Genomic DNA, 25,508 nt, shown 5'->3' with positions numbered 1-25,508 from the left:
GCTGGGCTGGGTCAAGTGCTGAGCCGCGCCGGGAGCGGGGGGTGCCTGTCCCCGCTGGGAGCCCCGCCGGCACCCGAGGCCTGAAGGACTGGTGGAAAACGTGTCTCGTTCCTGTGCTATGTGCATGTGTGTGTCTGTGTCTGTCTGTCTTTCTGTCTGTATATCTTCGTTTCGGGAGGGGGGAGATTTTTCTGTCAACTTTCACGGACTTTTAAGTCTCTTAGTTGTGGGATCGCAGCATTTTAAGGAAAAAGAGCATCCAACAACATGTGGGGGAATGGTGGGAGGTAGATTCCTGCATGCCTGAGGCGCTGGCTATTCCGGGATTGAACTCTGCTGCGGCTGAACGGGCTTTTCCAGGTGCGCGCAGCCCATCCCTATGGAGGTCCGGCTGGGCGCTGCAGGGAGAGCGGCTGCACTGTGAGACATTTCTGCCCAAGACGCTGATTTTGCCGAATAGAGTCAGACAGCAGGAAAGTCTTTAAATAGTAAACTTATCTGTTAGTACCATAACTTCGGTGAAGTAGCAATCTTTCCAATACCTGCTTAGGTGATAAGAGGTTTCTGGATTATCCTCTGCCCCCGCCTTTTCTCTTTATTGCTGCCTCTTAAAAGCTAAGCTATGGTACATGCTGTTGCGTTAGGAAAACTTGGTGTTGATGTTGTTATCTCTCCCTAAGGAAATGTAAATACACTTGTTTCGTGTTGCTTCTGAAAGGATATTGCTTAAAGTGAAGAAACAGAGGGTTTGTTCCTTCCGTTTCGTTAGATAGTGGTGTATTTATGCAGATGGTTTGGCACTAACATTTGGAGAATGTAAGGTGGGGGGGGGGGGGGGGGGGGAGTGCGAGATAAAAGTTAAACCCACAGAAATTCTTCTTAAAATGAACCTAACATAAGGAGCATTGGTGGTTCTGAAATTTGTGAATGTATAGTGTAGCACCCACTGGGCTTTTTTATGTAGCAATGTAAATTTATAGGATGTTTCTCTCATGGTTTATTACGGTGGAGATGTTTGTAATGAGGTTCATTAAATTGTGTCTCAAAATTCTTCCATCTTCAAAGCAGAGAGTGCTTGTTCTGATGAATGCCTAACATAGTTGTTACTCCGACTCTTCCAGAACATAAATAATACTTAATTTGTCACATCTCTTTCTCCACCCAAATATTTTTTCCTATCCCTAATCTGTTGGGTTTTTTCCTTATAGCCATTTCAAAACTGATTCAGAAAAACCAAAATTGAACATAATTATTCAAATGTCTTTTGCTCCTAGAGATCAGTGTCTAATAATTAATTTATTGGGAGAAAATGAAGCAGGATTGTAAAAATGTTCCTCTTAATTATTTTTATTTTACTGTATTACATCTCTTTCATGCATTCTTCCCTTCCCACAATTAGATAAAACAGGGAGGTGAAAATCATATTCTAAGTCTAGGAATTGATCCTTAAACCATTAGAAGCAGCAGGAAGTTTCCTTCTCCAAGTTCACTGGGTGCTAGTTAGAGGCTGTCTTTAGTTATGTATTTGAATGTTCTTGATATTGGGAGAATTGAAACACGTGCCTAAGCATTTGCTCACGTTTTACTATAATAGGGTGTGTTTGTGGAATGGTGTTCTCTCCTTCTTATCTAGCCCGTAGGGAGCTAAAGAGTTTCTTTTTCACTTTTGACACCAGCAGAATGGGCTAGAAACTAGAAAAGCTACTTTCTCTGTGGTCATGTAATGTGCTCCATGTACTGTTGAAAATATGCTTACTGATTCTTCCAGTCTTGAACCTACTGTGCCTAATCTGTGTGTTTATGTTCTGTGTAACCAAGGTGCATTAGGTGTGTTGGTATTCTTGGCTACTTTAGAGTAGAAACTGGCAGCAACCTTTCCTTGGGCAGCTGGTTGTAAGGCACTGACTCCTGCTTTCCCCCCAGCTCACATTTGGTTTTAAGGATAGATAAGAGCTGGCACAGCTTCCGTGCACTTTTCAGCACCCTGCACAGTGGAGTGCTGTGCTGGCGATTGCTGAGAGCTTGCCTTAAGATTTGTCTTATGCAGTGACTGAAGAATGTATACTTGTTGATGTTGCAGTGCCATTGCTTTGGTTACTTGATCACCTCCTATGAGAAGGTGACCTGCTCAGTGGATGAGTGAAAGGCTGTGGGTGTAGGCTACCTGGTCTTTACTGAAGCATTTGATACTGTCTCCCACAGCATTCTCCTGGAGAAGCTGGTAGCCCATGGCATTGCTCTCTCTCTGTTGGTTAAAACAACTAGCTTGATGGCCAGGCTCAGAGAGTGGTGGTAAATGGAGTTACATCCAACCAGTGACTGGTCACAGGAGATGTTTCCCAGGGCTCAGTAATGATGCCAGTTCTTTTTAAGATTTTTATTGATGATCTGGATGAGAGGATTGAGCATACCCTCAGTAAGTTTGCGGAAACACTGAGTTGGGCAGGAGTGTTGATCTGCTTGAGGGTAGAAAGGCTCTGCAGAGGTATTTGGACAGGCTGGATCGATGGGCAAGGCCAGTGGTGTGAGGTTCAACATGCCAAGTACCAGGTCCTGCACCTGGGTTACAATTAGCTCTATCAAGTGCTACAGGCTGGGGCAGAGTGGCTGGAAAGGGGTCCAACAGAAAAGGGCCTGGGGGTGCTAGTCAACAACAGCTGAACATGAGCCAGCAGGTGCCCATGCGGGCAAGGTCAGTGGCATCCTGGCCTGTATCAGCAACAGTGTGGCCAGCAGGACTAGGGCAGGGATTGTCCCCCTGTCCTTGGCACTGGTGAGGCCACACCTCAAGTGCTGTGCTCAGTTCTGGGCCCCTCATTGCAGGACAGACATTGAGGTGCTGGAGCATGTCCAGAGAGGGGCAACAGAGCTGGTGGAGGATCTGGAACACAAGTCCTGTGAGGAGCAGCTGGGGGAGCTGGGGGTGTTCAGCCTGGAAAAAAGGAGGATTGGGAGTGCAAAGGAGGCTGAAAGGAGGATGTAGCCAAGTGGGAGTCATTCAATTCTCCCAGGTAACAAGCAAGAGGGCAAGAGGAAAAGGCCTTAAGCCTGTGCTAAGGGAGGTTTAGATGACATACTAGGAAAAATTTCTTCACTGGAAGGGTGGTCAGACATTGGAGAAGAGTGCCCAGGAGAATAGTTGAGTCATCATGCCTGGATGCGTTCAAAAGATGTAGACATGGCTCAGTGGTGGACCTGGCACAGTCAGGTTAACAGCTGGACTCGGTCACCTGAAGTGTCTTTTCCAACCTAAATGATTCTATGATTCTACTGCTGGTAATTATGTGATGCCATATTTGAAATTTATATATTGTAAAAGCTAAAAAGCAAACGTCAGTGATCAGACAAAATAAAATGTGCATTTAGGAGCATGTCAATGAGCAGTTGGGTATATGTTTTATTGATTAAACCCCCATATTGCTTAATAGCAAGCTTTACAAAAGTTAACTGCAGTGGAATGCTTTTTTAAATTAAGTCTTTGCCTGCAGTAGTAAGTAGGGATTGGCAACATGGTCTTCATGTCTTCTCTGCTGGACATCCTGCCATTCAGTGTTAGGTACAGTTTGGATCATTCCTTCTCTAAGAGTAATTTGTATTTGAATCTGTTTTGTACTGTCACTACTTGTTACGGGCTCACACCACTGATACTCTGAATTTTATTTTCTCTAAATAGATCAAGTGTCTTATTAGTCATTTTTTTTTGGTTATGTGGTCATGTGTCTTTTTTTATTCTTCACATTTGTACAGTCCCAAAAGAGCTGTTTTACTCATGTGTGAGCAAGAAACTTGAAGTCCTCCTTCAGTGAGCTGGAAAGTCCATTTTTTTACGTTCCCTCCTCCTTCTCCAGTTGTGACTAGAAAACCGTATCAACCTGTTGCAAGGTACAATTTACCATTTTATTTTTATATCCTCCTTGTAGTAAAACTGGTCTCTTTTATTTGTCATCAGTGAAGTAGGGGGAAGTTGCAGGTGTTGCACAGGCCTTGTATATTTTCACTATTGTCTAGATGTGCTTGTGTTTTATATTTTGAAAGATGAGATTTTTAGAAACTTAAAGTATCAGTAAGCTTGCAGTAGTTTCTTCAGTGTGTCACAGCTATGATCTGCATCATAATCAAAAACTAAGTTACTTGGAAAATTTTTTGTGGTGCTGTGCATTTGCATAGTCATAGGATGCTTCTATCTAGTAAAGCAGATGATGATGACCATTTTATTAATTGTGCTCATTTTTGTTGCTAGCTCTTTTAGCTCGAGATTCATGTGTTTTGTGACTGCATGCCACCTGGCCACCCCCTTTGGTTTTTTGTTTGGATCCTTGTTACTGCAGTATTTGAAAATCTGTAGACAGTGATGTACCTTTTAAAATGTCTCTTTGAGACCAGGGAAGACACATGTTACACACCCTGGAGCTGAGGCACAGAGGCTGAAAGATTCATTCAGTGCTGTATAAGAAGTGTGCGACTGCAGGTCAAGACCCAGTGTTGGTAAGATGATTTTTCTCCTCTCCTAAAGGAGACTAGTTCACTACGAATTATAAAATTCATCCTATGAAAAAAAGTATCAGGCTTCTGCAGTCAGGTTCCACTTGGCTCCTTTTATCTCTGTGCAAACTTAGCAGTTGGCAGTATTTTGGCAAGGGAAAATATAAATTGGAAAGTCTGTCTTGATGTCCTTTGATGGAGTTTTTAGTTTATGATCACAATTATATTATATACATAAGCATATATATATATAATATAATATAAGCATAATGAACACAAATACAAAGATCCTTTGATTGCACAAATTCTTAAAATCAATACTATTCAATAGTAGAAATATTGGTGTCATTTGCAGCAGTTGACAGTAGTTAACTCTTGTTAGCAACTCCAGAAGTGTAACTGTGCCATTTGAACTGAAGGAAACTGCTGCCATTTAAGAATACAGCTTGGTGAGCAGTGCAGTTGAATGAGATGTTGCCTTCGGCACCAAACAAAGCTGACTAAAAATGCTACAACTGTTATGGCAGTTTGCCACTTTTTTGGCTGTGGTTGCACAACTGTTGGTAAGGCTTTGTGATAAATCAGATCACTGAACTGATCTGAATTAAAAATAGCTTTGCAAGAACAAAAGAAATCAGTGTGAAGGGCAGCTGTCTTTCAACTGGCTCTTTAACTGGGGCAATTTGCAGGTTCAACCTGCACTTGTGGGGTTGTGCTGTGGAGGGGAGGGTGTAAACAGCAGTGGATGGGCATAAGAGAAGTGGAATTCATAGACTGAGACCTGTTAGCTTCTCTTCTCTTGAGAAGATGATTGAGTAGATGAGATTGGTGTCAATGTTCATTTGGTCTAGTCGAGAGAGAAACTTGTTGTTTGGTTTTAACAGCTGTTGCCTTGTCCCCGCCTGAATCTCACTTTCTGTGCTCATCTGGGCTTTTTTGTTTCTTGTTGCAATTTCTAGCAGTATTAGCTACTTTTACTACTCTGTACCAAAGCCCATGGTCAGATCAGTGCCTGCCAAGGGAGTGAATGGACTGGGTTCTCCTTGGGCTGTACACAGAGATTCCCATTCTTCACTATCTGGGAAAGTAATTTGCTTTTTTTCTCCTGGTGAGTTTGTTTTCACAAGAAGTTCTTGGCCTGAGTACCAGTGCAAATCAGCTAAATGCCAGAGGATACATCCATGCAGCTAGATGATAGCTTAACTACAGGGGAACTACAGGTCAGCCAGTCTCACCTCTCTGCCCAGCAAAATCAGGGCATAGATCCTCCTGGAAACTATGCTCAGTCACATTGAAAATAAGAATGTGTTTCATGCCAGCCAACATGGCTTCACTAAGGGCAAACTGTGCCTGAAAAATTTAATGGCCTTCTATAACACGGTTATGGAATTGGTGGTTAAGAGCAACTGACAGCACCTACCTGGACTTACACAAAACATTTGCCACTGTTCTTTATCTCTAAACTGAAGAGACATGGATTTGACACATGGACCACTTGTTGGATAAGGAATTGGCTGGATGGTCACACTCAAAGAGCTGTGGTCAATATCTTAATGTCCAAGTGGAGAGCAATGACGAGTGGTGTCCTCAGGGGCTGGTATTGGGACCGGTGCTGTTTAACAGCTTTTTTGGTGACAGGGACCATGGCATGGAGTGTACCCCCAGCAAGAATGCTGACAGCACCAAGCTGTGTGGTGTGGTCCACATGCTGGAGGGAAAGGAAGCTATCCAGAGGGACTGTGACTGTGACAGTCTTGAGAACCTCATGTAAATCTCATGTAGGTCAACAAGTCCAAGCGCAAGGTCCTGCATGGGGATTGTGGTGATTTCAAGCACAAATACAGGCTGGGAGGAGAATGGATCAAGAGCAGCCCTGAGGAGAAAGGCTTGGGGTTGCTGGTGGATGAGAAGCTGAACATGACCTGGCCATGTGCACTTGCAGCCCAGAGACCCAACCACATCCTGAGCCGCATCCAAAGCAGCGCGGGCAGCAGGGCGAGAGAGGGGATTCTGCCCCTCTGCTCTGCTCTGGTGAGACCCTACCTGGAACACTGCATCCAGCTCTGGGGTCACCAGCACAGGAAGGATATGGACATGCTGGAATGAGTCCAGAGGAAGGCTGTGAGGATGATGTGGGGGCTGGAACAACTCTCCTATAAAGACAAGTTGAACAAGTTGGGGACGTTCAGCCTGAAAAAGAGAAGGTTCTGGGAAGACCTTCGAGCAGACCTCCAATACCTAAAGGGGACCTGCAAGAAAGCTGGTGAGGGACTCTTTATGAAGCCCTTTAGTGATAGGACAATGGGGAATGTCTTTAAACTGAAAGAGGGTAGGTTTAGATTAGATATTACAAATAAATTCTTTACTGTGGAGGCGATGAGACACTGGAACAGGTTGTGCAGAGAAATTGTGGATGCTCTGTCCCTGAAAGTATTCAAGGCCAGGTTGGATGGGGCATTGAGCAGCCTGGTCTGATGGAAGGTGTCCCTGCCTGTGGCTAGCAGGGTTGGAACTAGATGATCTTTAAGATCACTTTCAATCCAAACCATTCTGTGATTAATCATAGCAGGGGTGTACCTGTCACTTTCCAGGTCTCAGCATAGCTATTTCCAACAGCAGCAGCTGGGGAACAGGGAGATACCAGTGGCAACCTGATGATAGTCCCAGCTCTGTAATGGAGCTGGTAGCCTTTGCTGGCCTCTGGTCTGTGTCTGCAGCTCTTGCTGACTTGCATGTGCAGAAAAGTTTCCCAGAGCTGGGACGGCATTGCCATTTAGTTATGTAAAATCTTGTGAAGTCTCCTGCCATTAGCCACTGGACCATGTGAGCCAGTAAGTGATTCCTCTTGGATTTGCTCTTGGATTACAAACTGCTGTTTCTTACCCAAATCTTAAGCTGATTTTTTTTTTCAGTTCATGAAGAGTCAGGGCTTTTTGACAAGAGTAATGCAGTGGCCATTGAGGCCACGGCCGTGTTTAGTCTGGCAGAGAGCACTGCAGAATCAAAACTATCTCAGATAAGAACTTTATTTTCAGTAGTGCTGTCTGAGTTAAGTTTTTTGGATCACTGTGTTACTTAGTTACTTCAGTGTCAAATTTGACGTTCAGAATTCTGTATTGGGATGAGTCAGCTGTGTCACGGTCCTTTGTCTTTAGTGTCTGTTTCCCTTGCTCTAGGGCCTTACAGATTTGAGAGGACTTGCGTACCAATTTGTCTGAATATATAAATATTTTTGTATGCATAATTCTAACAAAATATTGCTAAGAAAATGTATAGTCCTATTCAGCCTTTTTTCTCCAGTATGTTTGCTGACCATATTAGAAGAGATTTATCTGAGGATAAAGGGGTGAAAATTTATCTTCTAGGCTGTTAAAGAGGTTGCCATGCAGTGTACTGTTTTGGTATATGAGTCAAGGTAAAGATCACTATACCTTTACTTTCTTCATTGTGCCATGCCTAATCAGCAGACCCACACCTGCAGGTGCTGATTGGGATCTCCTCTGTATTTTTTTGTGATATTATGTGAGTTTCTTCACTGACCAGAGGTGGTCTGGTGTGGAGATTGCCTCTTACTCAGCCAACCCAGCTCCTGGTCACCAGGCTGCAGAGCAATTCAGTGGTGCTTCTGTGGATAAACAGGTAGCCTGCAAAGAAAAAGGCTCGTGTGGCTTACCTTGCATGAAGGAGCACACCCTTATCACAAAATTGAGTTCCCAGCTTCTGCCAGAACTTGTGTCTTTGCTTGCTTTTGAGTGGTGTGGAAGTCAGTATGGATAACTGTGTAGGGTATGTGACAGTGCATGAAGGCAGGCACACAGAGAAGCCTTTGAGGGACTGTACTTTAGCCCTTTACACCCCACTTAACTTTGAGGAATAGAAACTTTCACATTCCGAGTGGTAATGGAAGCTCCTGGGAGGGAAGAGAGATGTCCACCAAGTTTAGTCACTTTGTTCAACATGAAAACAAAGGAAGTATTGTGAAGAGCTTTCTGGCTAGAAAACAGTAAACCTTCTCATGGGAGTCCACAGTTTCTGGTTTTGTTTTTAGTACAAACATGATGATGTAACAAGCCATCTTGTTAAATAATGATACTTGTATGCTTAATGTTATCAGTTTTTGTTTACACTATAAACTTTTTTGCCAGCTTTTCATAGATTGCTGTAGTAGCTTAAGTACTGCAATGGAAAGAACATTATTATGTATTTCTCAGGGGCAATAGAAATCTAAATTGGAAACTTCCTTTGCTTAGAGGCTTTGCTGGTCTTTCCACTAGAAATAGTTTGAAACTACTGGGAATGTGGATGAGTAAGGGTTGTGGTCTTTCTGGTCACTTCTTCTGTGGTTGTTAGACTTCTGCTGAAATTTGTGGTGCTGATTGCCTACAGAGATGTGGTGCTTCTGAGACTGCTTTAATCTTCAGGCCTGTCAGTGTGGTGATTCTTAGTGTATGTGGAAAGCAGAGATGGCATTGTTAAAGAGGCGTCTGTTTTCTGGGCAGAAAATCACCCATGGAATATTATTACATGGTGTGCAAATAATGGAATCGAAGTATGTGATAATAAAAGTACCTAAAATTGAAGCACAAATACCTGTGTAATTTTAAGAGATCTAAAATTCTGATACAACTAGACAAAACAGTGAAGCTGTTAGTGTTGATAATGAGAAGGACCTCTTCAATAAACAATCCATCCAATGAGAAGAAGGTCTTAATTGACAGTGTGAATGGCAAATTGCTTTTTATTTATATAGGAATACCTTCTACAATGTTCACTGTTGAAGTGGGTTTTTAAAAATATATAAATATATTTTCAGAGCCAGGTCTAAGGAATGAGTAGTTCATAAATATTTAGGTTAAGATTGTTCCTGTACTGCTTCTTATCTGAAATATATTTTTTATTCAAAGTCTTATGCTTAAGTTTTTTAAAAAATAAAAAAAAGAAATTCCAACAGTAAGAGGAGTGTCCTACTTGTTAGCCTGCAAAGCTTTAATTAAGTCTTGGAGTATTGTAAACTGTCATCTCTGCTCAGTCCCAAGCTCTCTGTCTGTAACTATGTAGAACATGGTCAACTAATTTTTGACCTGCCCATGGAGAAATATTTTAATTGTCTGCATATGAAAGAGCAGATTCAGTGTACTGTGGTGTTCTCATGCAAAATAGCCGAGAAACATATGAATGTCTAGCAGGACTGGGTGTTTTGGAAGGTTGTCCCAGGCCTTTGTTTAGTGTTTACAAGGTTGCTTCTTCTCTTTCTCTAAGTTTCTATCCTGCTACAGAGCATACCAGGTTTTGTCGTGTGCTGGTGTCTGTGTAGGTGTGACTTTTGTTGTGTTTTTCATACACTTATGCTGGAATCTGAAGTATTACTGCAAACAGACAGACCCCATCTAGGACTGTCTGTGTTATTTGACTACCTCTCTATGGCACAACAGCAAAACTGGAGGTATTGAGCAGCAAATGAATACTTTGGGTCATCTACAGCCCCATAGAGCCTGCAATGAGGGCAGTATTTCCTTCATTTTTTCCTTCTTACCTCAGCAGACCAGGTTGTTATTATTGTTATAATTATACGAGCACAGGCCTTCCTGTTGTGCTGTTATTAACAGAAGTGAGCATACAAAGCTTCAGGATAAAAGAAGAAACATATTTGAAAGTACTCTTCAGAGTTACTGTTTCCCAGCTTGAGATTATTGCGTTCTGCTAGCAGCTGAACTGATCAATTCACTTCCTCTTTTCAGTAGCAACCCAGTAAGTCACTAAATTATTGCTTTGCTGATTAGTATTCTGACTTTTCTTTATAGGCTTGTTTCTAAAGGGGAATCTGTGGCATGTGGTTGTCTCAGTCCTAATTTTAAAAGACACTCTGCTTGCTCTGGGAAGGCTGATAGTATAGTGCAACACCAAGAAAGGAGATTGCTATCTCTGTGTTCCAGCAATGTACATTAACAGTATTTTCTTACTATATGAATAATTAAAAATGTTCTTTAAAACAGATGCAAGAGCCATGATATGCTTGGTCTTTGGGGGGTCCAGCATCTAGACTTAGCTGTATTTCTTTGGAGTCTGAAGTCCATTGTACTAAAGCCCAAACAGAACATGCCTTGCATGTTACTGACTTCTGAGTTTATTTTCATAAGTCTTATCATACTTTTTGATAAGTGTTTGTACCTACCCAGCTTCTGTTTTGTGTGCTTTATGTCACAGAAGTGACAGGAACTCTACATGGTGGAGGATTGACATATCAAACGATCATCTGAGAGCAGTACCCTCTTTGCCATAGTTTCTCCAGGGGAAATGTTGTATAAGGATTCTTAGAGTAATTGTGTTCTGTGGGACTCTTCTTTGAACTTGCTCAAGAAAGACTGCTGTAGTTTAAGCACATTTGTGATCAAACCATGACTTTGGTGCAGCCCCAAAGCAGCTGTGCATCATAGGTATGTCCTACTTAATATTTTTTGGTGCTTGAATTTATTTACCTGTGATGTAAAGGTGATAACTCTTTAACAGTTGTTTGACCATATGTGGGGGGGTCAATTATTAACTAGTAAGCAGCCAGGTACATATGCACTAAGTGCAGTTGCCTTCATCTTGACTCCTTGCACTTTGTGCATATACATTGCACAGACTATCTGTAATTCAAAATTGCCCTTTGCATCTTACCACTGATGCCAAGAAGATTTTTGTTTTTTATACATTTTCCATATATTCATAGCTCTGTAGACTACAATGATATAGTTATATAGCTCCTTAACTGACTGTAGTAATGTCCTACCCCTTCACTTAGATTTTAGAACAATCAGCTAACCTTCCTGGAATCAAAGGAGGGATTACTTAATTAAGTGTTCCTCAAATTGGATTGGTTCTGTTAAGTATGCTAATTTGTTAAACTTACAAAGTTGTCAGGGTCCTGTATGGCATGTGCATTTTGCCATATTAGCACCATGAAGGACCTTCATTAAAGGTAACCACTTTTTATCACCTTAATATTGTTTGGCTTGTGATTTTAGGCATCACCACTTGGATCACAGTTCCAAGCTTGGTATGAAGTGACAATCTGTGACAACAGAAATTTGAAACCTGATGAAAACCCTTTTGTGTGGTCCCACTATTTGTGTTCCTTTTTAGTTGGCTGTTCAGGCTTATTCTCATCCACACTGTCCCTCTGAGACTTGTAGGAGCTGAAGTGGTGAGATCTGAATCTAGATATTTCTTGGACAAACAAGGGAAACTATGCCTGCTGGGCATAGTTGTGTGCCCTGGTGCAAAGGCTGAAATGGGTCTTCTACCGGGTTAGCTTTTCCATACTTGCCTGCATTTCTGTTATGTGGGCAAGGACCCCTCTGGCCTTCACTAGCAGTTTTCCCAATGGCAGTCTTGCCAGTGCTCTAAATCAGCTTTGTGCACGGTGGTCTGGGCAGATGTGCCCCAGGCAGAAGGCAGGCAAAAATGCAGTGTTGAATCAGGTGACTGATGGTGAGGAATTGGGTATCTGGGGGACATGTAATGTGGTACCATAAGGAACTGATGCACATCCATAGTCTCTGTCTGGTTTGGGTGTATGTTAAACTTAAAAAAGAGTATTGAAAGTCACCTACGATTGAAGGACTGTCTGATCTCTTTGGTTGTGATGTGATACTATAAAAAGGAGTGTAGGTTTGCGTGTTTCATTCTTCTCACATCATATTGTATTTGAGTAATTAGAAGTTCTCTTTGAACAAAAAAAATTACTAGGAAGCAAACATCTTTTTTATTAAATTAAGACAGTGTGAATTGTAGGAGAAGAACCTCCATCAGTACTAATTGGTATTGGTAGCTAATTTGCTTGACTTAATTTTTTTAAAATAATAGCATATATTGTCATAATCCAATTTAGGTTGTACATTTGCCTTTTAAAAGATACTAATGTTTGGATTTGCGTTGGGCTTTTTCTGTCACCCTGAGACTGGCTGCCAAAAACAATGGAGTGATTTATTTCAGAAATATAAGCCATAGTAATTAAGATAAGACATCTTTTAAACTTTTTCCATGTATGGCATTATTGCAGCTCTTACTAGAGCTGAATTTTACTTGTTCGTGGCAGCATCCCTGTGCCAGGCTGACTTTGTGGTCAGAAAGACCTTGGAAGTCACAGGGACACAGCAGTATCAAGCTGCTCATAGCTCTTTTCAAAACTCGGGGACTTTCCTGTGGTTATTAGGGATTCAAGGAAGTGCTTAAATCTAAAATAATCATATTCAGTTTATTTTCATCTGAAATTATCTGGTCTATTCATATGTTGTTCATAGATGTATTATAGAACTTTGAGTTGAATTTATGTAGGTAACAAATGTGATCTGAAATTCCCTCAGCCTTGATGTTCAGTATATTTCTGACTTAATGTGCAGTGTCAGGACAGCACCATTACCTATGGGAAGTATGAAAGCACACTAGTACATCATCTGTTTAGTATGGTTAAACATGAGGTTAAAATGCCAGTGACAATTTCAGATGAAGCTAGATGTATAATATCAGATTGTGATAGGAAGTAATTTATAAGTACTTTGCTTGGCTTTGAGTTGTTGGGGTTTTTTGGGGGGGGAGGGTGGTGGTGGTGGTTATTTTTTTGGCTGTGGGTTATTTTTGTTCTGTTTGGGGGATTTTTGTTTTTTATTTTGTTTTGTTTGTTCATTTGGAGGCTTTTGGGGGGTTTTTTTGTGGGTATTTTTTGGTTGGTTGGTTTTCTTTTTTTTTTGTCACAGCACTACATTAATAGAAGAATGTAGTTTACCTGTGAATAAATGGTGGTAAAGTCCATGACGAGAAGTGTGGCTCATAAAGGTAGAGTTGAAAAAAAAATACTTCAGGGTATTTTTGTTGGCTGCTACTGAACAATTTCATGATTTTTACATAGACCTTCAAAGCAGAAAGAGTTTAACTTCAAACTTGAGGTGTAATTACAGGGACAAAGTTTCTTTCAGGGGTTTGACTTGTTTGTTGAAATGTAAACGTTTTTCTCAGCGTTTGCAACAGTGTAATATTGTTCTAAAGCATCACAAATGACATGAAGTATGCTAGAAATACGTGGTTTTGTGAAGTAGTTTGACAGAGTAAATAATTAGGCTTAGTTAAAAAAAGAGACTTAATTTTTGCATTTGCAGTAATCTCTAGGGATCCCAGTGACAAATGCCTGACTGGAATTTAGTAACTGCTTGGGTTTAAATTTTGTTCCAGTAGCAACCACATGAAATACTTGGGTGTTTGCTTGCAGTGCTCTTAGTATTGTTTATCTTTTCACGCAGAGTGCATTTCACACAGTGGGGACTTCTGCATTTAACAGCAGAAAAGGTGCGGCTGAAGAGGCTGGAAGCAAACAGTTTGACTTAGGTGTTTTGGCTAATTGAAATGGGCAGCAGCTATTGATACAGGGAGATGGATGTTCAGAGTCATTCTGTGGGACATCAGAAATGTTCAGTATAAACATAGATTCTGTCAATTTTTCGCTTCCACCTATCAGCTGTTAGTGGTATTTAAAATGGGCTTTGCAAACTCTGAGAAACACTGTATAGTATGAATTTACAAAACAAGAATGATAGTATGTCTTTAATGTACTGGAGGCTGGGATTTGCAGGAGCATCCCCAGACTTGGAAGGATGAAGAATAAAATCTTCAGTGGTTTTCTTAAAGCTTTTATGAGATTTGCTGGACACAGTGTCTTCACCATTAAAATTAAATGTAAATTTTCAAATACAATTTTTATAGAGCACAAAATGCAACTTTGAATTTTATTGAAGAATTGAAGCTAGCTGCTGTGTGGAAATGAGTAGTTCAGCAAGGTGCAGCTGAGGTAAAAACATTTCATGAAGCGCAGTATGTAAGGTCTGGGCTATATACGTTTTTGCTTTTTATTAAAAGCTTGCACTTAGATTGTCAATCCTCTGCAGCAAGCTGTCCCTTAAAACCTGGGATATGAGATAAAAATCAGAGCTAACCCCGTAAGACACACTGGTGCACTTCCTTCTGGCAGAAGTGAGGGTTCCAAAAGTCCAGCCTTTTATGTGAGAGACTCTCAAGGACTAAACAAGCAAGTTGTAGGAGCATGCACATGCCACCTACCTCCCTCTGTTTAAGGGCTAACAGAGGAAGAGAAACACAGTGTGGTGAGTACAGGAAGGAGTAACATCCTATGATGAGGCCCATGTCCATTCTGTGCGTTTCCTGTGGTTTGTCACTGTGTTGCAGGACAGCAGAGCCTGTTTGCTGTCTCTGTGCAGGGTAAGCAAATGCAGGCTTTGAACCTGCTTGTGCTGTAGGCTTCCTAAGAGACTCCAGCAGCACACAGAGTCAGATTTCACTTGTAAAATGTCTATGCTATCTACTGGGCCTTGACCAGCATGTATTTCATGCCATATATTCTTTTAGGTGGCTTTATTTGTACCTATGAAATATTGGAATATATTCTATTCTGCCGCATGTGTTCTCTTGACATGCAACACTGTATTCACGTAAGTGAGAATCAGACCTGGTATTAAGGGAATAATTAGCAAAGTCAGCAGTTGGGAAGTTACAAGGTCATTCATGATACTTCCATCTGTTCATTTACATTATCTTCAAGAGAATAAGGCCCTCTACAGGGAAAGCAAATATTTTAGTGAACTTAATGCTCAGACAGTGAACCATCATTTTAGATGTGTGCAGTGGGTATTAAATGTAGAGGGGGAAGAAGTATGCCATTTGCTACAGTTTTAACTTTGTTGCACTGATAGCAGAGAGCAAAAGTGAGTGGCGACAGTAGCAAAAGCCAACTTACAAGGAATATTATTCTTAGATATCCTGGGAATTTGTATACATGAGATAAAATAATCTCAACTGTGCTGTGTTCTGCTGAGTTAACATGAAAAATCATCATGTGGTTGTCTTTAAAAATCTGTGTACAGTGGCAAACTGTATCCCTACATATCCGAGTTTCACTGGGAAGAGAAATTCTCATTCCAATGTGGTTGGCACTGCAGCTCCTGTACATCCTACTGGCAAGAATTTTTTTTCTTTTGTGTAGCAATATGGGCCTGAGAATGCCAGTAATTGGCAGCAATTTTTGCTAATTGAAAATGTCTTAAAAACATGCAATGAAAAGTAGTAGATTCTATAGTATTGAATGTATAAACTTTATGTGTTGCTTGGCCTGTAAGTGTCTGTGCTTCAACTACATGAATGGTTTTGTCTCTTGCTACTTGTCCCACTGCTAGAAGGAAATCTAGATGTTTGGTAAGGTGCATAGTTCCTCCTTGAAGTTGTAACCCAAGAAAGCTTCTCGTTAGCAAGTTAGAATTCCTAATGTACTTTCTGTGCAACTCAGACACTGAAATTGAAAAACGCTTTTTCCAGTTGCACTGTTGAAGCATTAACAGAGCTTTGCTGTGCTGGCATGAAACCAATAAGCAGATTTTTCTTAGTTATCAGGAAAGGAGGGCAAAGCTGTACTCCAGATCTTTGCAATGGTTAATCCTGACAACCAAAATCAGGAAAAATAAAGATTCTTGTCCATCATGGTGTTTCAAGAAGCAGTTGTAATAAGTGCAGTTAAAACTCCAAAATACACTGTTTTTATACAGGATTGTAAGAAACGAAGTTGCTTTTTTAAGTTTTTAAAATATATCTCCTCTGTTCTTATTGCTGGACTCTCATAAAACATGGTACAGGTAGTCCTGTCTGGAGCTACAGCATATTGCAGATACAGCCTCTGGGGCCTTCTCTTTTTTCAAATACATTATTTCTGAACTCCAGGACTTTGTTTTAAGCCTGTGCTAAATGCAGCTACAAAAACTACTATTTCAAGACAAAATAGTTTTTAAAAAGTTTCATATGAGATAGCTCTGGTTTTCTTTCTCAGGGAGTTTCCTTAAATGTCATTCATCAGAGACGAAGTGCCTGTTGTAGGGTTGTGCGCCATTGGTAACTTATGCATGTCGTTTGACAATAAAAAGTTTTGGCAGTGGAAAATCTTAGAGAGCAGAGAGAGTATCAGGTTGAGGATGATGGATGAAAAACTGCTCATTTGCTAGTCTGTTGCACAATCACACATTTTTTTCCCTGGCTTTTCTGCACTGCATCAAGATGCACCAATAACTCACTTGCCTGTATTTTATCTAGCAAGGTAATTTTCTGGAGTGGGGAACCTACCTCTCCTACTTCTTGTGTTTATCTTCGTGTTTTCCTTATTCTCTTGGGATTTGGATAATATACTTGTTTGGGATGACATTTACAGAGATCTGTGTAGCCTGGCTCCTGTGTGAGATGTGAAACACTTTGGGCTTTCACTATTTATGCTCTAAAATGGGGATAAGAGAGGCATCATATATATGAGAATAGATACTACCTTTATTTAAGTATATGTAAATATATAATAAAAGCAGCTTTTACAAATAATAATGGGGACTGAATTTTGTCAGACTAGAAGACACTGGATTTGTACTACTTTACTGTGTTCTTAATAACTAATGCAACAAAACGTAGACGTGCATTTACTAACAAAGTGGTATGCTATTGTTTCCTTAGGATTAGTTTTGCTGTTCCTGTTCCATGAGGTTACTTCCAAAGCTACTGCAGTAGAGGTGGGGATTTTGTCCAATTTGTGACACAAGTACTTCCCCCTTTTTTTTTTTTTTTTTTTTAATATTAAAAAACCCCCAGGAGCAGGTTCTGCAAGCTACCAAGCATCAAAGCAGTTTTACTAAGGTCATAATAATGCAGAAAGTAAAAAAACCACATTTCTTCAGAAACAACTTGCTTCTCTTATTTTTGAGCCATTTCTTGTGATACTGAAAGTTGTTTCTAGTTATTTTATAAATGTTGTCCAGAAACACACCTCAGGGGAGTGGATGTGGCCCTTTTGTCATTAGCTTAGTCAGTCTTGGCATTATCATTGCATTTTTGAAAATATTACAGGCCAGTGGAAATAGTGGTGCAAGGTGCCAAGTGATAGCAGGAAGCTATATTGGGAGAAGTGTGCAGCGACAAAGTAAGAGTGCGAGAAAGTGGTGGTGAAGCTTTCTCATATAGGAGCACACATACTGCAGCATACTGTCAAAATAGCATTGATTTAATGAGCTGCAAAGGCAGCTCTTGGACTTGTATCTCAAGTTTAACACTGATAAAACGGTGTGTTCTGCAAAAAGCCTACTTGGAATGTATTTATGGAATGTCTTCATGTTCAAAAATATTAATAAATTTATTTTGACACAGGGTGTTGGCGTGGGGGGGAAATCATGCTGTATTTTTTCCCTTATTATTAAATATGTATATTCCTGGTAAGAATTATATAACAACAAGCTGCAAAATGGGAAAAACAAATGTTTCAAGTTACCCTGAGAGCATTAGTGTAGTTAACGGGGAAATTTAGAGATTAAGCAAGAAAATGTCAAGCAGAACTTCAGGTCATTGAAATCACAAAGATAGTCCAGATGTTGAAGAGGAAAGAATGTTAAAAAATAATTTTTTACTGATTACTCTGAGCTCACAAAGGAACAAACCTGATGAATGACATATTCATAGCTAGGAATTATGTCGTCATGTTCAGGATGAGGCACTGAGAGAAAAAATCTGGCCCCTGTATGGTGTCTCCTTTTCTGTGGGATAAGGAACAGAGGCCTCAGGCACTGCATGTTGAGTGTGGTGCTTCATGTTTGGGCCTTGCAACAGACAGCACGTGACTGAGGGCTGTGAAAAACTACAAGAGGTGGACTCCTTCTCTGCTTTAATAAAGCATACACAGATTAGTTCTGCTACTGTAGATTAATATAAGAGTGGGAGAATACAAAGCTGTTTCAGTGATAGAAATACTTTCATATGAAGTATTTTGTTTGTATACAAATACAACTTTTGTCAGTGCAAAAGTAGAAGGACATCAATTTCCCTATCCAGACTGCTATGAACACATCCAGTGCAAGATACCTAGAAAGATGATCAGAGGTCTGGAGCACCTCTCCTGTGAAGACAGGCTGAGAGAGTTGGTGTTGTTCAGCCTTGAGAAGAGAAGGCTCCAGGGAGACCTTATTGCATCTTCCAGTACCTAAAGGAGGCCTACAAGAAAGCTGGCAAGGGGTTTTTGACAAGGCCACATAGTGACAAGGGCAAAGGGTAATGGCTTTAAACTGGGAGAAGATAGATTAGATATTAGGAGGAAATTCTTTACTGTGGGGATGATGGGACACTGGAACTGGTTGCCCAGAGAATTTGTGAATGTCACATCCCTGGAAGTGTTCAAGGTCAAGCTGGATGGGCCTCTGAGTAACCTGGCCTAGTTCCATGCCAGTGGGGTTGAACAACATGATCTTTAAGATCCCTTCCAACCCGAGCCATTCTATGGTGCTATAAACTGCTATACTAAAATTCACACATGAATGCTCCTTGCTGGAATTGTGGCCATGAGATGTAAATCACAGTAGTGATAGCCTGTGTTTATATCTCAGGGCCTATAGTTAAGCTTGTATGTGACTTGGAAGAAAAACCGTATGCATAAAACTTTTGCATTTTCTGGTCCCTTTAATCTGTGATCTCTTTTGCATGGTATGATGACAGAGGAAAAGAAAGGGTGCATGAAGACTAGGTGCCTGTGGTAAACGCTCTCTGTTATAAAAGTAAAAAAAAGGTATTGCAGAGATGACCGCACTTATTCAAACCTTCTTTATTGTGACTGGGCTTCTCATCCCCATGAGGCTAATTTTGGACCCTGATAACAGAGGCAAGAAAGAAATTGAAATTTATGCCTTTGTCCAATTTGCAAGAACAGTGTAACACAGAACTTTTGCAAAGTGGAGGTTAACTTCTTGCTTCTTTGACTGCTTCCCTTAGTTCAGACGGTCCTTTTGTAACCAGCAAATTATCCAAACAGAGAATATGCAAATGTAACTTTTTGCTATAGATCAGTGTGCACCTAGACTTCCAGATGTGTCTGTTTTGCATGGAAAAACACCATTTGGAGGGTCATCACAAATGTGAACAGTAATTCAGTCTTAGTTTCCTGACAGGATTTTAAAATATGCTTTACCAACATGTTTACTAAAGATCAATATATTTGGAATAACCATGCTGGAGGATGTTTCCCAATTTTGACAGCATGTACTGTAGTAGAAGCGTGTTTAATATCTTCCTGAATTTTTCAGCATGTATTGTTGCTTCTGTTTTAGCCAGAGCTATGCGTATAGTTAATAGTTGAGATTGATCCATCTGCAAATATTGCTGTATTTGATGTATTCCTCACAGAGATGCATTAAAATATGCTTGAGGTTTTTTGCTTGTTTTTTTTTTCTTAATTAAAGAAAGGAAAAAAGTTTGATTTCTTTGCTTTCTTCCTTATAATATAGCTATCAGCTCTTTATTGACTTTTTAAATGTATTTTTTATCTTCCCCCGAGTATCCTTTTGACCATTCAAGTTTAATGGCACCGAAGGCCTGTTTTTAGCAAACCAAAGCAGGAATAATTTCCTATGTGTTTCCTGTGAACATGTATTTTTCTTCTCCTTTGGTTCCCTTGCTCTTCATCCACTACTGCTTCCCATTTTCCCATTCCTCCTTTCTTCCCAGTTCAATTGTGCACAATCTCTTGTTGAGTCTCTCCCTTCCCTTCTTGCCTGTTTTTATTTTTACTTTGTTTCCCATCCCAGATTGCTCACTGTGTTCACTTGCACCCTTCCTGTCCATTTTATGCATAAAAGTCTTCAAAGTCAAAGAAAGTATGCTTTTTAGCTAGATTTAGTTTTCTTCTTGCTGTGAGGACATAAACAGTGCAAAGGAAATTTGCAAAGTGAGAGACAGAGTCAGAGTTTCAGGAACCTTGGCTGATTTCTGAGCCAAGAAAGGTACACACCCTCACAGGGATGCATGCTGTGCAGGTACTAAATGCCCCTAGAGAGTCCTCTTCTGTCCACCCACTCTGATACATGTCAGTTCTTGGGAGCTGTGTTTGTTATGCAGAGTACTGTGCTGCCTTTAACTCCATGGTATGGAAGGAGATCCCTCCAAACCCAAGTTTGTGACCTGCTGCATCTCTTGATGCAAGAGGTTGTTCAGAGGGGGGTGTACCAAAACAGACAGCTACTGTAAACTCCTACCAATGTTTTTTGGTAGAACAAGGAATCAAGATTAGTTATAAAATTAATTTTTCTACTTAGATTAATTTGAAAACCACATCATTTTTGCTATGATTTGGAGAAACTCCCAAGTGAAACATCTGCCAGAAAAACATTGCTTGATTACTGCCTAACCCCTGTGAGGGGAGATAGATTTGCCACCCACTGCTGTGTTAAGTCTGTGTGTCTTCTTTCTGTCACGCCTCACTTTGCCATCACCTAGCAACTCCCTCATCCTCTCGTGCAAAACTGCAAGCTCAGACCTGTATCTCTAAACCAGTGCTTTTTACTGAAAACCATTTGCTTTGTATGGATAATGTCCAGTTTTTTTCAGCTTTTATGCCTGACCAGTATTAGTCATTGCTTGTTAACAGCAGCTTTTTTAGTGCGATTAGACCTTCAGTCTGGCATTGTGAGGCATCTTAGTGTCTAGCCTTCCTCTCTGTCACTTTTCCATGTACACACACTAACTCGCACACAGACACACAAACACACCAGCCAGAGCTGGTAAATCTCAGTAAAGGTTTTTAGTTGATCTAAAACTAAATGTCTTCTTAAGCTAATGGTTGCCTTTTACAAGCATTTGAGTAATACAGTGCTCTGCAAGAAAATTATTCACGCCACCATCACCATTTTTGTGACAACCTGCTGCACCTGCTCCTGCAATGAAGGGACCATCTGTCTGTTCTGTGGCCATCCTTGCTGCTAGAATGATGATGAAGGGTAAACAGGCAGGGTTGTCTGGCTAGCTCTTGTCTCGCTGTATTCTTGCCCTTTATTTGGCAGTCCTTAATTACTAGTGCTGGGCTACAGCTTTTATAATGCTGCCATATTGCAAGCAAAACTGAAGACCAGTTTATTTCTATAAAGTAAAAGCATAGCTGGCTAGAATGAAATTTTAATGAATATTGCTTTTCTCTTACATAGCTAATCATCAGGCTGCCTATAGAACGGTAGAAAACAGAGAGGTTCAAGGACTACACACTGTTAACAGCAACTTTGAAATGCAATTTTCTGTAAATACCTTTAAAAGTATGTGCTGTTGAGCATCCAGTGATCTTTGTCATCTCAGACTAAAGAACCCCCACCCAGTAGCCAGTAAAATCGTAGGCTGAAAAAGGTATTTAATTTATTTAATCAGATTCCAGATCAGTTCCAGCTGATTAATGCCAGGTAAGGAATATCACAAAATAGGCTATTGCATTGTACACCTTACACTGTAAGAACACACTGTTCCTGGGAGAACGCATTGACTGAATTGTTGGGGTTCTTTCACTTCAGTCTATGGAATCTTTATAATATTCATAGCCATGTTTCATCTTGTCAGAATCTTGTTTTTTCTCTAGTTAATGATTCATAAAACAGTATGCATTGAGCAAAAACTGTGATTAGTGGTGTGGGTTTTTTCTTTCTAAATGCTGAAAGCTGTATTTTTACCTTTTGAAAACTATGATGTGTGGGCTATTAACTGACTTGCAGATAATACTGGATGCCTTTTCTAACCTGCTTATAATGATGCTTCCAACCCAGTTATAATGATGCATTGAGAGGTGGAGATATTGTTTCAAAGGGCTTTTGTGTGAAGGAAGGAGATTCTTGTTCAAACCTCTCAAGAATTCAGAGACCTTTTAATTTGTGGGAAAGCTCACACTCCTTTTCCTTGGAAGAGCTCACACGTTCTGTTGTCAGGCTGTGTATGGCTCTCCTACAAAGTGATCACCCACTCCTTACTCTTGTTGCTGGTGGTAAACTGTCTTATTTTTGTTATAAGTTCTGTTCGCATGTTCGTGGGCACTTTTTAATTGAAAAGGCTAATGTGCAGATGTGTTCTTTACTTATAGTGATAGCTTAAGATTCTGAACTTGCCCATAATATTTCCAGCTAGGTTATTTAAAGAAATCCAGCTAGCCATTTGCTAACAAGTTCCTGGGAAGGAAGACTGTGGTGGAGCTTCTATACTGTTTATTAACTTGCATTTTTTAATACAAAACTGTTCATAGTGGTGCAGCTTTATGTGGAGTATGTGAGGAATGACAGAGTATAAACAACATCTGAAGAATGACAGAGTGTTTCAGAACTGGCAAAAACATCTAGTAATGACTTCATTTTACTTTCTTGCTGCCAGAACCGTTCAGGGACAGGTTTTTCAATTTGGTTTGGCAAGTGAAAGACTGTTGGAAAACAATTTGCTTGTATCATTTGGCTGGAAATAACTACTTATAAAGGTTTATTTGAAAACATTTTTATTGCCATTTAAAAATTCTGTGACTAGGTGTCCATACCTTAAAACAACTGTACATGTCTCTTACCAAGACACACCTCATGTTGCTTGATGTCAGTAAGGTAGATATGTGTGTTGTTGTGGTTTGGATTTGTATATTTGTACAGTGCAACTATGCTCGTAATTGAGATGAGTGCCAAAGCATACTGTTGGGGAAAAAAAGTAGTCACTTGCTCATTCTGCTCTGTCTATCCAAGACTTGACTTGAAGAACAGAAGTATATGGTTCCTTATACGGGCAGTAGTAACCTTTACATTTAAGCAGTCACATTCCAGTCAGAGAACAGAATAACTTTATAAAAATTTCTGACAGTTCTTTAGGTTCCCATATTGCAGTTCTACTCTAGTGGCTGTAAAATGTCTCTCCTGGTTTGATGACAGGAGCTCTGGCAAACAGCACTACTTCCTTACATGCTAAGCAGTTCTTTACTGAATTGGTTTCAGAATTTCATGTTATTGTATAAACCATTTTTTTTGAGTTTTTGTCCTACACAGCTTCTGAAGTTATTCTTTTCTCCCTTGAAGCTTTCTCTGTAGCTTAAAAAGAAACACATTAGAAAGCTCCTTTAAACCAAGAAGACTCCAGCTTTTGTCCTTTATAGGGCATTTCATAAAATGGGATAATACTTTCCTTTTCTACAGCTTTGTGAGTGATTTCTGAAAGGTATCTGAGGAACTTCTGCTCTATAGCAAACTGAGAGCTCTTAATTTAATCAAAGGAATTTTGGTGATGTAGGATGTGTTCTCTGCTGAGGCCGGTACAAGACAGACTTTTCAAATACTTTTCAAGAGTAAAGTGAGCTTTCTATTAAATGCTAACCAAAAATAAGTCGTAGGGGTTGAAGGAAAACTTCTACTAACTGCAGTTTTAGCTTTCCTGAAGGAAAATAGTGTGTGTGGGGTTAATTGGTTGTAACAGATTTTATTATTCAGTAGAGTAACTTAGATTCTCTCATCTTGAATTTATACACAACTTTTGAATTTGGGGCTTACATCATTCTTCTATACCAATTCTTGAGGGACCTTATTTTTCACACAAGTTGGCACCTGGCAAACAAGTTGCTGTATAAATATACATTTGGGAACCTAACTTCCTATTTCCCTCAAGCTCAATGTTGCGCTCAGTTCAGGTCCTGTTGCCCATTGGGCACTGCTGGTAATGCTTCTTTCCATCTCTCTCAGTCTTGTTTCCTGGTATTATCACTAGTGGACTTTGAGGTTATACAAAAGTATGTGAGTGACTGAAACAACTGAGGCATCATGGAACAAGGGTCTAACAGTTTTGTTTACCTTCCTCCTTCCCGCCCAAGCTTCTTTTTGATCTTAGGGGTGACCATATCAAAGCAACTTGTTAGGAGTTCCACTGTGGTTAATATTCTTTGGTAGGTTCCTTTTTTTGTTAGTTTAGTTGTCTAGGTGAGTTCTCATGGGGTAGGAGTAGCACTGGTGCATAACAATGATGGTAGCAAATGCATGCTTGGAAGGCAGGACCACAGCAGCACCAGCCTGGACCGGCTGAAATTGTTGCAGATATCCAGTCTTAGTAATACATAGTGATACAATGGAAACCAGGAGGAGTCGTGGCAGTAACCACATCTTTCCCCTCCTCCAAGATATTACCAACTGCTTTTTAAACAGTTGTCCAATCTGTCAAAAGAATCTCAAATATTACCTGTCACATCCTCCAAGGTAATCTCTTCCACTCTTCAACTGTCTGCTTGCAGCTGTATGGAATGGCCCTCAAATGGTGACAAAAATGGGATTTTAAAGTACTTGAATTTCTTAGCTAATCTGACTGTTGAACAGCTTAGCTTAGCTAGCATTCATTAAAAGCTATATGTACAAAAATTATACTCACAGGACCTGGGGTAGGAAAGCATAGAGAACTTGAAGATCATAATAACCCACTCATGCATTTAGCTCAGTGTTTCCATGGCATATCCTTTCTGCAAACTTTGTTGTGAATATTTACATGCTAATATGCAAATGGACTAAATAATTCCCAGTAGTGTTTCATTTACAAGTTGCCTGTATAGAACTGATGAGCAAATTATGCCATCTATTTTAGTGCATGCAAATTATTTTAACCACAGCTTTTGTGTGTTGTCCACCCAAAAATCCCAATCTTCTTTAAAGCAAAGAAGTCCTATTACCATTTTTTATTATCGCCTCTGTTGTAAGGTTGTGTTTGCATAGCAGTTTTGAGTGTGGTTGACCTCTTGTTGAGGTGGAAAAATGTGGATGAGTGAAAAGATAAAGGTTTCAAAGTAGAGCAGTACCAGTATTGTGAAATTCTTGTTGTTACAAACACGTTTTGTTATCAAAGTAACTTGTCCTGTGCTTTTCTGCTTTTTATCTTGTGTGTTCAGTCTATTCTTTTTACACTTAGTCTACTCCAAGGTCCATTTGACCTATTTTTCTTAAATGACTATTTCTTGAGTTTCAGATTACTGAAGCTTTTGGTTTGACCAAATTCCTCTTTTATATATATTACCCACCCAGCAAAGTGAGATTGTTTGCATTTCTGTTTGTGTAATTTCTTTAGAAACTTGGCATTTTCACTGATCCCCTTTTTGCCATACATGAGATTTCATTCTGTGTGGATCTTACCTGATGCTTATATGAGTGAAGCAGCTTGCCTTG

The 25,508-nt window shown here is 40.1% G+C and overlaps 1 protein-coding gene across 4 annotated transcripts in view; it reads left to right on the top strand.

The window, feature by feature from the left end:
- Window positions 1-2,885: 2,885 nt before the first annotated feature.
- Window positions 2,886-25,508, top strand: part of PIP5K1B (phosphatidylinositol-4-phosphate 5-kinase type 1 beta) — a 91,874-nt gene continuing 69,251 nt past the window's right edge. The window contains exons 1-2 of one of the 4 annotated variants that reach the window (XM_017730610.1): window positions 2,886-3,882; window positions 4,379-4,485. The gene's annotated coding sequence lies outside the window, so the exon portion shown is untranslated. The remainder of the gene's footprint in view (window positions 3,883-4,378; window positions 4,486-25,508) is intronic. The other 3 variants (XM_008630860.2, XM_017730607.1, XM_017730609.1) reach the window with 3 other exon arrangements.

The sequence above is a fragment of the Corvus brachyrhynchos genome, unplaced genomic scaffold (genome assembly GCF_000691975.1).
Source record: "Corvus brachyrhynchos isolate BGI_N302 unplaced genomic scaffold, ASM69197v1 scaffold93, whole genome shotgun sequence".
NCBI classification, from domain to species: domain Eukaryota; kingdom Metazoa; phylum Chordata; class Aves; order Passeriformes; family Corvidae; genus Corvus; species Corvus brachyrhynchos.
The sequence above is the reverse complement of the archived record's forward strand: the minus strand, read 5'-3'. Positions and strand labels throughout refer to the sequence as shown.